Source organism: Schistocerca serialis, chromosome 2 (assembly GCF_023864345.2).
Source record: "Schistocerca serialis cubense isolate TAMUIC-IGC-003099 chromosome 2, iqSchSeri2.2, whole genome shotgun sequence".
NCBI classification, from domain to species: Eukaryota; Metazoa; Arthropoda; class Insecta; order Orthoptera; family Acrididae; genus Schistocerca; species Schistocerca serialis.
Genome location: NC_064639.1, coordinates 906,220,260 through 906,235,199, shown reverse-complemented (window position 1 = coordinate 906,235,199; position 14,940 = coordinate 906,220,260). Strand labels below are relative to the sequence as shown.

The 14,940-nt window shown below is 53.1% G+C and overlaps 17 non-coding genes across 17 annotated transcripts; all 17 read left to right on the top strand.

Annotated features, from left to right (window-relative positions):
* Nucleotides 1-6,310: 6,310 nt before the first annotated feature.
* On the top strand, nucleotides 6,311-6,383 carry Trnam-cau (transfer RNA methionine (anticodon CAU)). The gene has a single exon. It is a non-coding gene; the product is annotated as a tRNA-Met (tRNA).
* Nucleotides 6,384-6,688: 305 nt separating this feature from the next.
* On the top strand, nucleotides 6,689-6,760 carry Trnae-uuc (transfer RNA glutamic acid (anticodon UUC)). Its single transcript has one exon. It is a non-coding gene; the product is annotated as a tRNA-Glu (tRNA).
* Nucleotides 6,761-6,958: 198 nt separating this feature from the next.
* Nucleotides 6,959-7,032, top strand: Trnai-aau (transfer RNA isoleucine (anticodon AAU)). The gene has a single exon. It is a non-coding gene; the product is annotated as a tRNA-Ile (tRNA).
* An 879-nt stretch (nucleotides 7,033-7,911) lies between these two features.
* On the top strand, nucleotides 7,912-7,982 carry Trnag-gcc (transfer RNA glycine (anticodon GCC)). The gene has a single exon. It is a non-coding gene; the product is annotated as a tRNA-Gly (tRNA).
* A 518-nt stretch (nucleotides 7,983-8,500) lies between these two features.
* Nucleotides 8,501-8,573, top strand: Trnam-cau (transfer RNA methionine (anticodon CAU)). Its single transcript has one exon. It is a non-coding gene; the product is annotated as a tRNA-Met (tRNA).
* A 305-nt stretch (nucleotides 8,574-8,878) lies between these two features.
* Nucleotides 8,879-8,950, top strand: Trnae-uuc (transfer RNA glutamic acid (anticodon UUC)). Its single transcript has one exon. It is a non-coding gene; the product is annotated as a tRNA-Glu (tRNA).
* Nucleotides 8,951-9,148: 198 nt separating this feature from the next.
* On the top strand, nucleotides 9,149-9,222 carry Trnai-aau (transfer RNA isoleucine (anticodon AAU)). The gene has a single exon. It is a non-coding gene; the product is annotated as a tRNA-Ile (tRNA).
* An 869-nt stretch (nucleotides 9,223-10,091) lies between these two features.
* On the top strand, nucleotides 10,092-10,162 carry Trnag-gcc (transfer RNA glycine (anticodon GCC)). Its single transcript has one exon. It is a non-coding gene; the product is annotated as a tRNA-Gly (tRNA).
* A 380-nt stretch (nucleotides 10,163-10,542) lies between these two features.
* Nucleotides 10,543-10,615, top strand: Trnam-cau (transfer RNA methionine (anticodon CAU)). The gene has a single exon. It is a non-coding gene; the product is annotated as a tRNA-Met (tRNA).
* A 305-nt stretch (nucleotides 10,616-10,920) lies between these two features.
* Nucleotides 10,921-10,992, top strand: Trnae-uuc (transfer RNA glutamic acid (anticodon UUC)). The gene has a single exon. It is a non-coding gene; the product is annotated as a tRNA-Glu (tRNA).
* Nucleotides 10,993-11,190: 198 nt separating this feature from the next.
* Trnai-aau (transfer RNA isoleucine (anticodon AAU)) lies at nucleotides 11,191-11,264 on the top strand. The gene has a single exon. It is a non-coding gene; the product is annotated as a tRNA-Ile (tRNA).
* An 879-nt stretch (nucleotides 11,265-12,143) lies between these two features.
* On the top strand, nucleotides 12,144-12,214 carry Trnag-gcc (transfer RNA glycine (anticodon GCC)). The gene has a single exon. It is a non-coding gene; the product is annotated as a tRNA-Gly (tRNA).
* A 380-nt stretch (nucleotides 12,215-12,594) lies between these two features.
* Trnam-cau (transfer RNA methionine (anticodon CAU)) lies at nucleotides 12,595-12,667 on the top strand. The gene has a single exon. It is a non-coding gene; the product is annotated as a tRNA-Met (tRNA).
* A 305-nt stretch (nucleotides 12,668-12,972) lies between these two features.
* On the top strand, nucleotides 12,973-13,044 carry Trnae-uuc (transfer RNA glutamic acid (anticodon UUC)). The gene has a single exon. It is a non-coding gene; the product is annotated as a tRNA-Glu (tRNA).
* A 198-nt stretch (nucleotides 13,045-13,242) lies between these two features.
* On the top strand, nucleotides 13,243-13,316 carry Trnai-aau (transfer RNA isoleucine (anticodon AAU)). The gene has a single exon. It is a non-coding gene; the product is annotated as a tRNA-Ile (tRNA).
* An 879-nt stretch (nucleotides 13,317-14,195) lies between these two features.
* Trnag-gcc (transfer RNA glycine (anticodon GCC)) lies at nucleotides 14,196-14,266 on the top strand. Its single transcript has one exon. It is a non-coding gene; the product is annotated as a tRNA-Gly (tRNA).
* A 380-nt stretch (nucleotides 14,267-14,646) lies between these two features.
* On the top strand, nucleotides 14,647-14,719 carry Trnam-cau (transfer RNA methionine (anticodon CAU)). Its single transcript has one exon. It is a non-coding gene; the product is annotated as a tRNA-Met (tRNA).
* Nucleotides 14,720-14,940: the final 221 nt, after the last annotated feature.

Below are 14,940 nucleotides of genomic sequence, written 5' to 3'. Positions count from 1 at the left end.
GCGAGCGCCCCGCCTCCGCGCTGTGTCGGCTTCCCGCCTGTCGGCAGCGGCCGAAGGTGATCGTACCCGGCAGGCGCATTTCGAGGCAGGCTAGGGGAGCACATCCAGACGCATTCGGACAGCGTATCCGTGCACATCGCTCGGGGCAGCGGGACGGTTGCGGCTTTGTTTACGTCGCCGGGACTTTGGCGCTTCGTTCTTCGTGATTGCTGCTTTACAGATTTGTAAGTAACAAAATGTCGACATTTTCGAGAGCTAACACCGTTCAGTGTGTCTTTGATAGAAGTGCAGTCCGCCCTACCGCATTTGAAATACACGAATGGTTATTCGAAGACTTAAAGATACCGGAGGAAATCGTAGACACCTTTCAATTGGACTTTGTTCAGTATTGCTTGTTCTTGAAATTTACGTCTGGGGACATGTGTGAAAAATTTGTTGCTAAATTTGGTGGCAGTCGCCGTTTTAAACATGCCGATGGTAGTATTAGTAATGTGCAAATTGTGGCGTCAGGGTTTGGAATTCGAACTGTCCGTGTTTTTAATGTACCACCTGAATGCCCTGATCAAGTTTTCTCTCGTGCCTTGTCGCGGTTTGGTGACGTTCTGAACATTACGATGGAGAAATGGTCTAGTGCATACCGTTATAAAGTTGCTAGTGGTGTCCGTAGTGTACGGATGGACCTGAAACAACATATTCCTTCCTACTTTGTAATCGGTGGGGTTCGTGCACAGATCTCATATATCGGGCAACCGCCGACATGTGCCGTATGTCATTCCACGGAACATTTAAGGGGTGCCTGCCCTCGACGGCGGCCTGTTCAGTTACCGCGCCAAGATGTTGTGGGTGGTAGCGATAACTTTGTGCCCCTTATGAGTGAGATTGTAGCAGGAACATCCTTTACCGGTCCGACCGACCGACCGACCGTGCGACCGTCGGCCGTTGCTTCTGTCGAAGACAGGTCCGTCGCGGAACATAATAACACGACTGTCGGGCAGGAGGAAATGGAGGTTGTCCAGGACCCGCCTGCCCCGACCGACCGGGTTGATGACGAACGGGACGTACGCCCTGTTAATACTGATGCCGTTCAATCGGGGTCGGTGGAGGCAACAGATGCTTCTTTACCCCCGCCGCCCCTCCCGGTGCCAACTTCTGCCGAAACTGTAACGCCTTCAGCGGAAAGTAAAAAGCAACGCCGCCAGCGGGGCAAGGGTAAACAGGTCAGGGATCCGAACCCGGCCGGCCTCGCGAATCCGCCGGCCACGGAGAGTGGCAGTGAAAGTGAGACAATGTCACAGGGTTCCTCCCGTAATAGCAGCCCCGCCAGGACAGAGAAGATTCGAGCACACACTGCTCACTTGAAACAATTTCTCAGTGCCGGGAAGGAACAGGACATTGCTGCTGCAAAGCGTAAATTAGAACAGGCCAGTGAGCAGTTGCCACAGCGCCCGCGCAAACATTCTGTGCCGTCACAGCCGGCGGCCGTAACATCGCGCGGCGGCCAGGCGGAAGCCACCCAGTCGTCGGGCGACGCACGGCCACCCCCGCCACCTGACAGTCACAGCCCGTGGTGGCAGCAGCAGGAGGACGAGGGGGGCCAGTAGACGTGTGCGAAGACCTACATCGTTGTCATGAGTCCACCTACATTGCACTTGACATGGCAACTACTGTATCTTGTACTGCGTCCAGTGTATTGTCGTGCCATGTTTCTGTAGAATTGCTACTAACCACTACAGTGTTTTAAGACCTACTGAAATTTCCATTTTTATGCCAGATGCTGTTCGTTTACGTGTAAGTCCGCCATTTTATCACTTCGTTGGTGTTTTTTCTCTTGCTCTGTATTGTCCATCTGCTTAAAATGTCAACGCAATCACACCCCACGGGTATGTTTTCTGTTTTGACATTAAACGTTGCCGGTATCTCAGCGGCGCACAAGATAGCAGCTTTTACAGACGTTTTATTTCATGGAAATTTTAGTATTGCCCTTCTTCAAGAGGTATCTAGTCACGTTTTTAGCAATATCCCAGGTTATGATGTTGTTTACAATTTGAATAGTGATAATAATTGTGGCACTGCGATTTTATATAAGTCGTCTTTAGAACCTACGGACATCCAACTTCTCCCAAATGGTCGTGTCTTAGCGTGTGTGATTGAGGGAGTCCAATTTGTCAACGTTTATGTGCCCTCGGGGACTGATCAAAAACGCACACGCGCTCGTTTTTTTACCACGGACGTATGCCCCTTTTTGGCTACGGCTCGCCCCATCATATTGGGTGGCGATTTTAATTGTGTTGTTGCCTCTGCTGACCAATACCCCACCCCCACTAAATGTGCTGAACTGACTACCCTTTTAAATGCAGTGGACTTGCGTGATACGTGGCGTCACTACCATCCCATTATGACGCAGTATACGCACTTTTCTACTAGGGGGGCCAGTCGAATTGATAGGATCTACGTTTCACGGGAGCTCACAGACGTTTTATGTGCAGTCGAAGTTCTGCCTGTCGCCGTGAGTGATCACTGTGGCTACGTGTGCGTTTTGCGGTTGCAGTGCTGTCGCACGAAATCTCTTCCGGCATATTGGAAATTAAATACCGGCCATCTGGGTGCCGAAGGGCTCCGTGCGGAGATACGTGTCGCATGGCAGCAGTGTTTAACAAAGTTCCATACTTACGGGTCCTGCATCGAATGGTGGGTGGCGCATGCCAAACCAATTTTGCGGAAGGCGGCGCAATTATATAGTCGAGAAGCGAGTTACTGGCACAGGCGTACGTTGGCATTTTATCAGCAGTGCTTACAGGATGCTATCCATGCACCTGTTGGCCCGGACGCAAATATTAGACTCCGCCTGAGCAAAATTAAAACCCAGATTCTGAGGCTGCACCGGGAAAGGTCGAGGGGTTTAACGGTTCGGAGCCGTCCGTTATGCCACATCGATGACGAGGAGCCGTCGCTCTATCATCTTGCCCGGGAGAAGACACAGGCTCGCAAAAAGTATATTGATGCGCTAGAAACTGATGCGGGGATTGTCTTATCGCAGCGGCACGAAATTGTACGTCATATCTCCGACTATTATACTTCGCTCTTTCACGATACTACCGTGGACGGAGAGGCCATGCGACTTTTATTACATGACTTAGTCGACTGCATGTCCGAACCTGACCGTGAAGAGCTGGTTGCAGAGGTGTCTAATCAGGACGTGTTACAGATCTTGAAAGCCAGTGCAACGGGCAAGTCGCCTGGACCCGACGGTCTTCCTACAGAATTTTATATTACTTTCTGGGATATTGTAGGGGACAAGTTTACGGTACTGGTGAACGAAGTGCTTCGCGGCTTCGTCATCCCGAGTCAGTTTCTCGAAGGGCACATTGTTCTTATCCCCAAAAAACGGGGTCCGTGTCGTGTCACCGATCTGCGGCCAATTACGCTGCTGAATGCTGATTACAAGTTGGCGGCCAGATGTGTTGCAGCGAAGTTACAGGCAGTCATGGACAAAGTCATCTGCCCGTTTCAATCCTGCGGCGTTAAGAGGCGGACCATTTTCAATGCAGCGTCTACCTATCGTGACATCATCGCTTACTCGGCCGTCCATCGGCTTTCAGCCGGTGTTCTTTCTCTGGACTTTGCCAACGCGTTTGACAGGATGAGCCACGATTATTTGATGCATGTTATGGACAGAATGGGCTTTGGCCTCCGCTTCATTTGCGTGATTCGCCATTTCCTGACAGGAGCCAGTTCGGTGGTGACGATTAATGGATGGCGAACACCACCTATAATTCTTCGTAGGTCGGTGCGACAGGGCTGTCCCTTATCTATGTACCTTTTTGTCATTGCTTTGGACCCACTGCTGCGTGCGCTTGACCGCACGATAGGCGGCGTGGATATTCATCTTGCCACTGTGAAATGTCTCGCTTATGCTGATGACGTAGGTGTTTTTATCGGCGACGACGACGATTTTCATCACATCCGGCCCTTACTGAGGAGGTATGAACGTGCGTCGGGTGCCTTGATAAATCCAAGGAAGACCGTAATGATTCCTTTAGGAAATTGTGAAGTGGATCCCGATCAGACTTGGTTTCGCGTAGCCCGTCACCACATTATCTTGGGCCTTGACGTTACTGCTAATCCCCAACAGATGCGGACGCGCACCTGGCGCCGGCTGCTCAATCATGTCAAAGGCCTTTGTAAGACTTACGCCAGCCGACGCCTCACCCTCCTCCAGAAGGTCGACCTAATTAACAGCGCCGTGTATTCCAAGGCGTGGTACGTGGCACAACTCCTGGACGTTCCACGACCACTCGCCCGATCATTTTCGCAGGCCGCTTACTGGCTCCTGTGGCGCCACGAAATCTTCAAGGTTCGGGCGGCAACGTGCGTCCTCGGCACCACCTTCGGAGGACTCGGCCTCGTCGATTTTTCCAGGAAGTGTTCGGCGCTGCTGGTGCACCGCATGGCCACCTTGCAAGCTGACAGCCCGGATGGAACGGCGGCGGCCATGCTCGTCGCTTACCGGCCGCCCTCCGAGAGCGCACCGGTGTCCGTGGTGGGCATCCCGTATCAACTCGGCTACGTCAGAGCTTACTACCTGCAGCGGAGCTACGTCCTGGAAACGGCGCTGGACAGGTACAGGAATGTTCGCCGACTGTATGCGGCAATGGTGGGGAGGCCCCCCCCCCTCACAAGCTCGCTCTTCGTTTCCCCGCGACCGACTGGCGGCAAGTGTGGCTGAATATTCATCACTCCGTGTTGCCCTCCGGCGTTCGGTCCCAGTGGTATAAACTGGTTAACAATACGGTGGCCACTAACCAACGTCTCTCGGACATCCGCCTGCTGCCGTCTGCCAACTGTGGTGCATGCGGCGTTCCAGACACACGGGAGCATCGCTTTCAATGTCGCCTCGTGTCGGCCATCTGGGAACTGTGTAGGGTCATGGTGGCTCTGATCAACAGGACGACACCCTCGCACGTGACACTCAATGATGTTCTTGCGCCAGGGTTTAAACCCTTCCCTCGCGCGAAGCACAATACCATGGTGTGGCTCTTAGGTCACACAGTCTTCGCCATTCTGGATTGCCAAGTCCAGGACGTATACACATATTTAGCATACTTGTGGGATGCACATTCCCATGTACAGCGGCTGAAACATTATAACGAACTTTTTGCCAATTTTCTGTGTGCGGCGTTAAAACATGGTTACGCGAAGATGTTCAATAATTGATACATTGCAAACTCCATTTAAGACTGAAGAGCCTATCTCTTATTTTTCGTTTTTTTTTTTCAATCATTTTTGTTTGGATTTGACCAGATGGTTTTGATGGATCTGTGAGACAATTATGCGCTAAAGAAGAAGATTATCTTTTATTTACTTTATTTGACTTATGGCAGTGGTGCATTTCGTTTTCCACATGGAAGTGACAATATTATTTTAATTCCCATTTACTACCTTCTTCTTATGATCTTAGGAGTGCGTTTTTAATTTGTCTTCTCCACGCGCATCCTTTTCTCCGAGAATGGACATGGAACTTAATTGTGTGTTTTTTGTATAAGAAAGACTTTTAGTTACTCGTCGTCTGTGGCATCTTTTAGGATGTATCTATTATTTTGCCATTTTCATTGTTTGAAGAGGACCATTGTCTTTTATTGTGTATTTCATTGATGGACGGAAGATTAGAGTTTGTGGAAGACTTTTCATTTCTTGTTTGATTTTCACGATATGATCCACGAGAGCAGCCGTCGGCGACGAGCGTATACCACAACCGATATGATAGCGTTGAAGCTCGCCGATGAAGGCATATTTTGGTGAGAGCAAGGAGGGCTATAAGGGGAGTTGGGAGGCCCAAAAAAAAGAAAAGAAAAAAAAGAAAAAAAAAAAAAAAAGTGGTAGAATGCTCGCCTGCCACGCGGGCGGCCCGGGTTCGATTCCCGGCCGATGCATCATTTTGCTTTTCCCGCGATAATGCTGCCGCGTGGCTTGCGCGCTTGAGATGCACGATCCACAAGAATGTATAGCTGGATTCCCTTGAGAAGAACCGAGAACGCAGCACTCGCGGGTCCCCACTAGGACGCTCGCATCATGTTCTACAGACTAGCGTCGGCCTGGCCTCACAAGTTGCTGTGTCCCGGTGCCTCCGAGGCACTGAACTTTAACGACAAGGAGTGCTGCCTATCGTTGCAACAGCTGCAGCAACACCGCAATCAACTGGGCCGGCAGTGCACGTGTAGCAACAGAACACGTTATCCAGGAAGTACAGTGTCTCTACGTCTAATATTGGGTACGGTATTTAGGCAGTTTCCAGGACAAGCAGTTCACCCGTGCCTCGGTAGCGCAGTAGGCAGCGCGTAAGTCTCATAATCTTAAGGTCGTGAGTTCGATCCTCACCTGGGGCATTTAATTTTCTGTGACTGATGCTGGTGCTGTTGCTAGGGCGCCAACGTATTTATTGTTTGTTATCCACAACGTTTCAACGCTTCAGCGGGAGAATGTTTACTTCCTGTTATTGCTACTTACAGCTTCCCTTTTCCTCTTCTCCCAGCAGAGCACGAAGCCAAAAGCACTGCTCTGCGACGTTTGAGGTGCGCGCCTTGCCAGTCAGTATGTGTAAAGATGCTCGCAAAGAGAGAGGGGCGCCGACGCGGCCCTCGACACGAAATGCGACAAGCGACCGTACGAACGGTCGAATGAAACGGCCACATCCGGTGTGGTCTAGTGGCTAGGATACCTGGCTTTCACCCAGGAGGCCCGGGTTCGATTCCCGGTACCGGAACGGAATTTTTTCCACACGAATCGTGACAAGTTTGAGCTGTCCGAGCGGCCGTTTCCCGTCCTGCTCGCAATATAGCTACTGTTTCGTGACCGTCAGCAGAATATAGACTAGGGAAGCAGACACACGACGCCCATAGAAATGGTGTATGGCTTCATGCCACCCGTTTCCAGCGTAGGGCTGAGCAACTGCGTCTGCCGAGGCCCGTTAGCTCAGTTGGTTAGAGCGTCGTGCTAATAACGCGAAGGTCGTGGGTTCGATCCCCCCACGGGCCACTACTCTTTTACTACTGCGAAAAGGCAGCGCCGATTTCAGCTGGCGAGTGTGATGACCAAAAGATCATCACCCTGCGTGGAAGTTGACAGAGGATCCGAACCCGACTCGTCGGGAAGCACTACAGCATTCACTCGGCAATGGCCATAATATCTTGAATACACTGGTTCTCAACCGATAAAGAGAAAATGAAAGAAAATGTCCGATTGCCGATGCGTAACAACTTTGGCCCTTGTCAGTACTTGCGCGGGTGAGCGCATGGGAACACAGGGCACTATTGGCAGTTTTACTTCCTATTTTTGTTTCTCCTTTGACTGATTCGGTCAGGGAAACGCCACCGTGAAATGAAGGGGGCGTGCTGTGTGTCCATCGCCTCGCCTCTCCTTGCCTCTCTCAGTCGTTTCTCGTGCTTGTCGTTTTGATATAGGCCGATTTGAGAGCGTCAGCTCTCGCGTCAGCTGAGCAAAGTCGAGACAAGTCGAGACACACTAAGGGCTGGCGCTTGGAAGGCAACTATGCTGACCATTACACCACCACCGCACAAGCGAGCGCCCCGCCTCCGCGCTGTGTCGGCTTCCCGCCTGTCGGCAGCGGCCGAAGGTGATCGTACCCGGCAGGCGCATTTCGAGGCAGGCTAGGGGAGCACATCCAGACGCATTCGGACAGCGTATCCGCGCACATTTCGCATCCTTTGGCAAGAGTCGGCGCCGGCGACGCAAGAGTACGCAGAGGACCGCGTTCTGGCGGCATTTTTAAGCAGTGCAGTGCAGGATTCAGCGTCTGCAGCACCTTCTCCACAGAATGCTACGGCGCTTGACGGCAGTCCCACTTTCCCTTGAGACATCTGCTCGGGAAGCAGCGTGAAGTTACCGCTGGCCCGAGCATCGGTGGTTCAGTGGTAGAATGCTCGCCTGCCACGCGGGCGGCCCGGGTTCGATTCCCGGCCGATGCATCATTTTGCTTTTCCCGCGATAATGCTGCCGCGTGGCTTGCGCGCTTGAGATGCACGATCCACAAGAATGTATAGCTGGATTCCCTTGAGAAGAACCGAGAACGCAGCACTCGCGGGTCCCCACTAGGACGCTCGCATCATGTTCTACAGACTAGCGTCGGCCTGGCCTCACAAGTTGCTGTGTCCCGGTGCCTCCGAGGCACTGAACTTTAACGACAAGGAGTGCTGCCTATCGTTGCAACAGCTGCAGCAACACCGCAATCAACTGGGCCGGCAGTGCACGTGTAGCAACAGAACACGTTATCCAGGAAGTACAGTGTCTCTACGTCTAATATTATTATTATTATTATTAAGCATTACAATCCATGAAGGCTTTTTGCTGCAGAATGGACAATGTTGAACCACTTTGCTCTGTCTTTACAAGTAATTTGCCACTGTCTGTCATGTCCTAGTTTTCTGAGATCGTCTAATATTGGGTACGGTATTTAGGCAGTTTCCAGGACAAGCAGTTCACCCGTGCCTCGGTAGCGCAGTAGGCAGCGCGTAAGTCTCATAATCTTAAGGTCGTGAGTTCGATCCTCACCCGGGGCATTTAATTTTCTGTGACTGATGCTGGTGCTGTTGCTAGGGCGCCAACGTATTTCTTGTTTGTTATCCACAACGTTTCAACGCTTCAGCGGGAGAATGTTTACTTCCTGTTATTGCTACTTACAGCTTCCCTTTTCCTCTCCTCCCAGCAGAGCACGAAGCCAAAAGCACTGCTCTGCGACGTTTGAGGTGCGCGCCTTGCCAGTCAGTATGTGTAAAGATGCTCGCAAAGAGAGAGGGGCGCCGACGCGGCCCTCGACACGAAATGCGACAAGCGACCGTACGAACGGTCGAATGAAACGGCCACATCCGGTGTGGTCTAGTGGCTAGGATACCTGGCTTTCACCCAGGAGGCCCGGGTTCGATTCCCGGTACCGGAACGGAATTTTTTCCACACGAATCGTGACAAGTTTGAGCTGTCCGAGCGGCCGTTTCCCGTCCTGCTCGCAATATAGCTACTGTTTCGTGACCGTCAGCAGAATATAGACTAGGGAAGCAGACACACGACGCCCATAGAAATGGTGTATGGCTTCATGCCACCCGTTTCCAGCATAGGGCTGAGCAACTGCGTCTGCCGAGGCCCGTTGGCTCAGTTGGTTAGAGCGTCGTGCTAATAACGCGAAGGTCGTGGGTTCGATCCCCCCACGGGCCACTACTCTTTTACTACTGCGAAAAGGCAGCGCCGATTTCAGCTGGCGAGTGTGATGACCAAAAGATCATCACCCTGCGTGGAAGTTGACAGAGGATCCGAACCCGACTCGTCGGGAAGCACTACAGCATTCACTCGGCAATGGCCATAATATCTTGAATACACTGGTTCTCAACCGATAAAGAGAAAATGAAAGAAAATGTCCGATTGCCGATGCGTAACAACTTTGGCCCTGGTCAGTACTTGGGCGGGTGAGCGCATGGGAACACAGGGCACTATTGGCAGTTTTACTTCCTATTTTTGTTTCTCCTTTGACTGATTCGGTCAGGGAAACGCCACCGTGAAATGAAGGGGGCGTGCTGTGTGTCCATCGCCTCGCCTCTCCTTGCCTCTCTCAGTCGTTTCTCGTGCTTGTCGTTTTGATATAGGCCGATTTGAGAGCGTCAGCTCTCGCGTCAGCTGAGCAAAGTCGAGACACACTAAGGGTTGGCGCTTGGAAGGCAACTATGCTGACCATTACACCACCACCGCACAAGCGAGCGCCCCGCCTCCGCGCTGTGTCGGCTTCCCGCCTGTCGGCAGCGGCCGAAGGTGATCGTACCCGGCAGGCGCATTTCGAGGCAGGCTAGGGGAGCACATCCAGACGCATTCGGACAGCGTATCCGCGCACATTTCGCATCCTTTGGCAAGAGTCGGCGCCGGCGACGCAAGAGTACGCAGAGGACCGCGTTCTGGCGGCATTTTTAAGCAGTGCAGTGCAGGATTCAGCGTCTGCAGCACCTTCTCCACAGAATGCTACGGCGCTTGACGGCAGTCCCACTTTCCCTTGAGACATCTGCTCGGGAAGCAGCGTGAAGTTACCGCTGGCCCGAGCATCGGTGGTTCAGTGGTAGAATGCTCGCCTGCCACGCGGGCGGCCCGGGTTCGATTCCCGGCCGATGCATCATTTTGCTTTTCCCGCGATAATGCTGCCGCGTGGCTTGCGCGCTTGAGATGCACGATCCACAAGAATGTATAGCTGGATTCCCTTGAGAAGAACCGAGAACGCAGCACTCGCGGGTCCCCACTAGGACGCTCGCATCATGTTCTACAGACTAGCGTCGGCCTGGCCTCACAAGTTGCTGTGTCCCGGTGCCTCCGAGGCACTGAACTTTAACGACAAGGAGTGCTGCCTATCGTTGCAACAGCTGCAGCAACACCGCAATCAACTGGGCCGGCAGTGCACGTGTAGCAACAGAACACGTTATCCAGGAAGTACAGTGTCTCTACGTCTAATATTGGGTACGGTATTTAGGCAATTTGCAGGACAAGCAGTTCACCCGTGCCTCGGTAGCGCAGTAGGCAGCGCGCAAGTCTCATAATCTTAAGGTCGTGAGTTCGATCCTCACCCGGGGCATTTAATTTTCTGTGACTGATGCTGGTGCTGTTGCTAGGGCGCCAACGTATTTCTTGTTTGTTATCCACAACGTTTCAACGCTTCAGCGGGAGAATGTTTACTTCCTGTTATTGCTACTTACAGCTTCCCTTTTCCTCTTCTCCCAGCAGAGCACGAAGCCAAAAGCACTGCTCTGCGACGTTTGAGGTGCGCGCCTTGCCAGTCAGTATGTGTAAAGATGCTCGCAAAGAGAGAGGGGCGCCGACGCGGCCCTCGACACGAAATGCGACAAGCGACCGTACGAACGGTCGAATGAAACGGCCACATCCGGTGTGGTCTAGTGGCTAGGATACCTGGCTTTCACCCAGGAGGCCCGGGTTCGATTCCCGGTACCGGAACGGAATTTTTTCCACACGAATCGTGACAAGTTTGAGCTGTCCGAGCGGCCGTTTCCCGTCCTGCTCGCAATATAGCTACTGTTTCGTGACCGTCAGCAGAATATAGACTAGGGAAGCAGACACACGACGCCCATAGAAATGGTGTATGGCTTCATGCCACCCGTTTCCAGCGTAGGGCTGAGCAACTGCGTCTGCCTAGGCCCGTTAGCTCAGTTGGTTAGAGCGTCGTGCTAATAACGCGAAGGTCGTGGGTTCGATCCCCCTACGGGCCACTACTCTTTTACTACTGCGAAAAGGCAGCGCCGATTTCAGCTGGCGAGTGTGATGACCAAAAGATCATCACCCTGCGTGGAAGTTGACAGAGGATCCGAACCCGACTCGTCGGGAAGCACTACAGCATTCACTCGGCAATGGCCATAATATCTTGAATACACTGGTTCTCAACCGATAAAGAGAAAATGAAAGAAAATGTCCGATTGCCGATGCGTAACAACTTTGGCCCTGGTCAGTACTTGGGCGGGTGAGCGCATGGGAACACAGGGCACTATTGGCAGTTTTACTTCCTATTTTTGTTTCTCCTTTGACTGATTCGGTCAGGGAAACGCCACCGTGAAATGAAGGGGGCGTGCTGTGTGTCCATCGCCTCGCCTCTCCTTGCCTCTCTCAGTCGTTTCTCGTGCTTGTCGTTTTGATATAGGCCGATTTGAGAGCGTCAGCTCTCGCGTCAGCTGAGCAAAGTCGAGACAAGTCGAGACACACTAAGGGCTGGCGCTTGGAAGGCAACTATGCTGACCATTACACCACCACCGCACAAGCGAGCGCCCCGCCTCCGCGCTGTGTCGGCTTCCCGCCTGTCGGCAGCGGCCGAAGGTGATCGTACCCGGCAGGCGCATTTCGAGGCAGGCTAGGGGAGCACATCCAGACGCATTCGGACAGCGTATCCGCGCACATTTCGCATCCTTTGGCAAGAGTCGGCGCCGGCGACGCAAGAGTACGCAGAGGACCGCGTTCTGGCGGCATTTTTAAGCAGTGCAGTGCAGGATTCAGCGTCTGCAGCACCTTCTCCACAGAATGCTACGGCGCTTGACGGCAGTCCCACTTTCCCTTGAGACATCTGCTCGGGAAGCAGCGTGAAGTTACCGCTGGCCCGAGCATCGGTGGTTCAGTGGTAGAATGCTCGCCTGCCACGCGGGCGGCCCGGGTTCGATTCCCGGCCGATGCATCATTTTGCTTTTCCCGCGATAATGCTGCCGCGTGGCTTGCGCGCTTGAGATGCACGATCCACAAGAATGTATAGCTGGATTCCCTTGAGAAGAACCGAGAACGCAGCACTCGCGGGTCCCCACTAGGACGCTCGCATCATGTTCTACAGACTAGCGTCGGCCTGGCCTCACAAGTTGCTGTGTCCCGGTGCTTCCGAGGCACTGAACTTTAACGACAAGGAGTGCTGCCTATCGTTGCAACAGCTGCAGCAACACCGCAATCAACTGGGCCGGCAGTGCACGTGTAGCAACAGAACACGTTATCCAGGAAGTACAGTGTCTCTACGTCTAATATTGGGTACGGTATTTAGGCAGTTTCCAGGACAAGCAGTTCACCCGTGCCTCGGTAGCGCAGTAGGCAGCGCGCAAGTCTCATAATCTTAAGGTCGTGAGTTCGATCCTCACCCGGGGCATTTAATTTTCTGTGACTGATGCTGGTGCTGTTGCTAGGGCGCCAACGTATTTCTTGTTTGTTATCCACAACGTTTCAACGCTTCAGCGGGAGAATGTTTACTTCCTGTTATTGCTACTTACAGCTTCCCTTTTCCTCTTCTCCCAGCAGAGCACGAAGCCAAAAGCACTGCTCTGCGACGTTTGAGGTGCGCGCCTTGCCAGTCAGTATGTGTAAAGATGCTCGCAAAGAGAGAGGGGCGCCGACGCGGCCCTCGACACGAAATGCGACAAGCGACCGTACGAACGGTCGAATGAAACGGCCACATCCGGTGTGGTCTAGTGGCTAGGATACCTGGCTTTCACGCAGGAGGCCCGGGTTCGATTCCCGGTACCGGAACGGAATTTTTTCCACACGAATCGTGACAAGTTTGAGCTGTCCGAGCGGCCGTTTCCCGTCCTGCTCGCAATATAGCTACTGTTTCGTGACCGTCAGCAGAATATAGACTAGGGAAGCAGACACACGACGCCCATAGAAATGGTGTATGGCTTCATGCCACCCGTTTCCAGCGTAGGGCTGAGCAACTGCGTCTGCCGAGGCCCGTTAGCTCAGTTGGTTAGAGCGTCGTGCTAATAACGCGAAGGTCGTGGGTTCGATCCCCCCACGGGCCACTACTCTTTTACTACTGCGAAAAGGCAGCGCCGATTTCAGCTGGCGAGTGTGATGACCAAAAGATCATCACCCTGCGTGGAAGTTGACAGAGGATCCGAACCCGACTCGTCGGGAAGCACTACAGCATTCACTCGGCAATGGCCATAATATCTTGAATACACTGGTTCTCAACCGATAAAGAGAAAATGAAAGAAAATGTCCGATTGCCGATGCGTAACAACTTTGGCCCTGGTCAGTACTTGGGCGGGTGAGCGCATGGGAACACAGGGCACTATTGGCAGTTTTACTTCCTATTTTTGTTTCTCCTTTGACTGATTCGGTCAGGGAAACGCCACCGTGAAATGAAGGGGGCGTGCTGTGTGTCCATCGCCTCGCCTCTCCTTGCCTCTCTCAGTCGTTTCTCGTGCTTGTCGTTTTGATATAGGCCGATTTGAGAGCGTCAGCTCTCGCGTCAGCTGAGCAAAGTCGAGACAAGTCGAGACACACTAAGGGCTGGCGCTTGGAAGGCAACTATGCTGACCATTACACCACCACCGCACAAGCGAGCGCCCCGCCTCCGCGCTGTGTCGGCTTCCCGCCTGTCGGCAGCGGCCGAAGGTGATCGTACCCGGCAGGCGCATTTCGAGGCAGGCTAGGGGAGCACATCCAGACGCATTCGGACAGCGTATCCGCGCACATTTCGCATCCTTTGGCAAGAGTCGGCGCCGGCGACGCAAGAGTACGCAGAGGACCGCGTTCTGGCGGCATTTTTAAGCAGTGCAGTGCAGGATTCAGCGTCTGCAGCACCTTCTCCACAGAATGCTACGGCGCTTGACGGCAGTCCCACTTTCCCTTGAGACATCTGCTCGGGAAGCAGCGTGAAGTTACCGCTGGCCCGAGCATCGGTGGTTCAGTGGTAGAATGCTCGCCTGCCACGCGGGCGGCCCGGGTTCGATTCCCGGCCGATGCATCATTTTGCTTTTCCCGCGATAATGCTGCCGCGTGGCTTGCGCGCTTGAGATGCACGATCCACAAGAATGTATAGCTGGATTCCCTTGAGAAGAACCGAGAACGCAGCACTCGCGGGTCCCCACTAGGACGCTCGCATCATGTTCTACAGACTAGCGTCGGCCTGGCCTCACAAGTTGCTGTGTCCCGGTGCCTCCGAGGCACTGAACTTTAACGACAAGGAGTGCTGCCTATCGTTGCAACAGCTGCAGCAACACCGCAATCAACTGGGCCGGCAGTGCACGTGTAGCAACAGAACACGTTATCCAGGAAGTACAGTGTCTCTACGTCTAATATTGGGTACGGTATTTAGGCAGTTTCCAGGACAAGCAGTTCACCCGTGCCTCGGTAGCGCAGTAGGCAGCGCGTAAGTCTCATAATCTTAAGGTCGTGAGTTCGATCCTCACCCGGGGCATTTAATTTTCTGTGACTGATGCTGGTGCTGTTGCTAGGGCGCCAACGTATTTCTTGTTTGTTATCCACAACGTTTCAACGCTTCAGCGGGAGAATGTTTACTTCCTGTTATTGCTACTTACAGCTTCCCTTTTCCTCTTCTCCCAGCAGAGCACGAAGCCAAAAGCACTGCTCTGCGACGTTTGAGGTGCGCGCCTTGCCAGTCAGTATGTGTAAAGATGC